Genomic DNA, 3,684 nt, shown 5'->3' on the forward strand with positions numbered 1-3,684 from the left:
AAATGCTAGGCCATCTACTCATAAGCTTGTATCAGGAGTATCTCCCCACTTGGCACTCGTATCCAACCTGCAGGCATCTTTCTTTAGAAGGTGCATAGCTGCTAGTTGCAATTGGGAACATTTCACTTGAAGTTAGCTGTAACACTCTTCCAAGCATGCAAATAAAGATAGGACAATCCAAGTGGTTAGGTCTCCCAGCCTTGGACCCGAGGAGCTGATAGTTGACTATCAGGTAACAGTGTACTTAGAATAATATGCAAATACCTTAGCTCACCCTCCTCCAGATTCACATGCCAAGATCTAGATCACTGCTAAGAGGTTACACAGAAGGCTAGTAGACAGTTTGCTGCATGCAGTGGATGGGATAAGCACCATTATCTGTCTTGCCCCAGCCCTGCTCCTTTTTATTTGTAGTTATTACTGCAACAGGCTTTTTTTTTTCTTTTTTCAGACAATGGTAGTGTTATTATAGGTACCTTCATGCCGTGCCAAAGCACATACACAGCAATTCAGAACAATCAGCCTTGTTTTCATGGGAGCAAAGGTTGCAGCCAAATGAAATGGGTGGAGATCACATTAAACAATCTTGGAATCTGCTAATAGGATATAGGAAAATGTGACCATAATGCAGATGTAGAGCTCCCCTTTCACCTTCAAATGTTATGGATAAAAGAAAAGCTTTGGAAAACAAATGAAGCCATTTGAGCAGTATGAACTAAGCAGAAGTGTTTTCACTACAGACACAAGATAGCGATGAGTTCCCCGAGGCACACTGAAAAAGGTCTGAAACTAGAGCAAGTTCTCACCCGAGACCGAACACTCAGCTTAAAAAGATAAAAGATACCTGCAGGATGCCAGCTTTTCCACTCTATGAGAAGATCTCCAAGCAGCGTGTTCTTACCTTAAGATGTGACCAGACTCACATTTGCCTTTTTAAGCGGGGAATTTTCCTACTGAAGCATCCCGCTCGGTCAGCTGTACCCTGCATTCCCGCCCCCCCCTTGCTTGCTTTTCAGATGTGCATTAGTCAGCTTTCTCCCTCACAAACCAGATTCTGCCTCTGCATGATCGTGCATTGAAGTCATGTCCTTGAGTCTCTGACATCAGTCTGTTGCCATGGTAATGTTAGGGGCTGTCCAAAATTCAGTATTATGGCATCACTGCAGGATCAAGCAGCAGAGCAGGCTAATATCTGAAAGCTATGAAGGCCAGCACGAACAGTTAAGAGACCTTCGGTTCAACATTACCGATACATTTAACCGATTGTAGGATGCAGCTGTGCATCATGGCAAAAAATACTGCCAAAAGCCTCTGGTCTAAACACCCAACACCAGATTAATGAGCTTCCGAAACATCATCCAAGTTAACAGCATATCCCAGCCTACCAAGCAGGTCCTGTGCCTGCAGGGAGCTCCACATCTATCCTTGATTCCCTAGCTAGTTATCGTAGATAGAAACTGGGCACACCGAGCTCCACGGGGTCACACGACATGGATGCTGCATATGGCAGGTCCATCAGAAACACAGGGTATCTGCAGCTGGATCTCAAGAGTTTGAGTAGAGAAAGGGGGTGGGAGGGGAGAAGGAAAAGGAACCGGGCAGTAGGGACCTGTGCAGTGGTAAGCAGTTCCTATGACAAGTAGCATATCAGTTAAAAAGGTACCTTAGAAGAGCTGTTCCTCCATGCAGGCTTAGACATTACAGTACTCTACGATTCTTGCAGGCTCACGAGAATGACATTTCTGAAGAGCAAAAGAGAGGGGGTGTTAGTTGCCACCAGCAATTAGCGTCATCTTTCAACTCAAGAACTACCTATTAAATGCAGAGAAGAGAACGCAGAGCTGGGAACAAACCAGGAGTGCCCCATTGTGTAGGGCACGTACGAACAGTCAAGTTCAGTCCAAAGGTGCACAAGCACCACCTCATTAAGATGCGATTTAAACCCACAGGGAAGAAATCTTGGCAGCTGCGAGACCGAGGTAGAGCCCACACCCCATCTGCCCGGTACTGTACATATACCTTCCGTTATTATAGTAATTCCTGTTAGATACCCACAATGCATGTCAGGGGGATTCTTCCCCTCTGTGATCCACATATGATGCTTTATAAAAGCCTCACAACTTGAAGCACCTCCTTCATGCAGGCCTGCTATCAACTGCCTCTTGCAGATGACTTGCAAGCCCCAGTGTAAGGGCTGTGCTGAGCCAGAGCTGATGTAGGGTACAGACTTAGGGACATCAGGGACAGGGCAGATCACCAGAAGCCTAAGCCACCTTCGTACCCTCAGCTAGCTCAAGTGCAACCCTCCTCCCTTCCTCTGGGCTCTATCTCCAGAAGGTGTAGCAGAGAGGCTTCCTCCATTCATACCCTCACTAAGGGCTGCACCAAGGTTGACTGTTAGTGCTCATGGAGAGCTTCAAGGTGGACCTCTCTGAGGACTGGCCAAGTATCTTAGGGCCCTGCCAAAAAGCAAAGCTCATGGATCAGCCGTGAAGGTCCTTCAAGAGCTGTGTCTGGGGCAAGAAGCATATTATAGATTCCCTGCGATGGCCATGTCTAGAGGAAAGACAAGCTGGCAGTGCTTCCATTCAGTACATGCTTTCCTTGCTTGCCCCTCTATCAAAATATATACCTTTCTTGGACCCACATGCCAGCTTCCAGGAACTTCTCTGCCCTGTTCGTTACTCATAGTGAAAACCCTACCCAGCATCACCCCTGCCCCATTTGCCTCTATGGTCACCCCGTCCCAAGCCCCTGCTCATGCCTTATCAGTTACAGCTCACCTTGTGGCTCCCCTGCTATCTTTCCATAGGCACCTCCATGGACTTCTCCTATAGCCCCCGAACTTCAGGACTGGCAGGGGATGTTGAGAGCAAGCTGATCTCCATTCTCACCATCCCCCTGGACACCTCCCTAGGAGCATGAACAAGCTACAGGCATAAACAGACATCTCCTGATCTCTCGCCAACACAACCCTCCCCCAGGCCCTCCATCAGCATACCGCACTGTATTTTCCAATCTGGAACAGAAGCCTCAGGGCAAGAAACCATCTTTTTCTTTAAGGACTGAGCTTGATTCAGCTCAGGATTATACCTGTTTCCTAACAACTAGATCAAGTGCCATCATTAACCAACTCCCTCCTGATCCCTCTAGCCATTATCCATCATTGATGGATGCAGCGGCAGATCACAGGGAACCCAATTATTGACAGAGTACGCATGTGTTCATGTGTGCACACGCACACCTCTCTTCTTCTGCAGATGCAGTCACACAGATAGAGAGAAAAGCCCTGTATCTCCTGCCTCAAAAACAGAGTCTCAATTGCTTCCCCCTCTTCAAAATGTAACAGCACTTTCTGCCCTTTCCACTCTGCTGATAAACTCAGCTGCTTCCCACCCAACCGTCAAAGCCTTCACTGTACACATCCTCTGACATCTCTCAACACAGTAGTGTCATCTTGTATCCAGAAGCCTTTCACACAATGGGAGCCAAAAATTTGGGGAGTGGCCACAAAATTCAACATCCAAAAGAAAACCAAGTTCACACCATACAACACATCTCTGCTGCGTAACGCAAGCTGAACAAGCCACAAAACAAGGGCAGCATCTTAAAACACTGCCTCGTGTTATAAGATGATGCAGGGGAAGAGGAACAGCAATTTTAAGCACATACCAGATGCCACTG

General features: G+C 47.2%; 1 protein-coding gene across 2 annotated transcripts in view; it reads right to left on the reverse strand.

Moving 5' to 3' along the window:
- Nucleotides 1-1,906, reverse strand: part of FBXO34 (F-box protein 34) — a 58,967-nt gene extending 57,061 nt beyond the window's left edge. The window contains exon 1 of one of the 2 annotated variants that reach the window (XM_019518430.1): nt 1,664-1,906. The gene's annotated coding sequence lies outside the window, so the exon portion shown is untranslated. Of the gene's footprint in view, nt 1-844; nt 1,168-1,663 lie in introns of those variants that run through there. The other variant, XM_019518431.1, reaches the window with a different exon arrangement.
- Between the last annotated feature and the right edge of the window lie 1,778 nt (nt 1,907-3,684).

This window comes from Gavialis gangeticus, unplaced genomic scaffold (assembly GCF_001723915.1).
Source record: "Gavialis gangeticus isolate Ggan-Ray unplaced genomic scaffold, GavGan_comp1, whole genome shotgun sequence".
NCBI lineage: Eukaryota > Metazoa > Chordata > Crocodylia > Gavialidae > Gavialis > Gavialis gangeticus.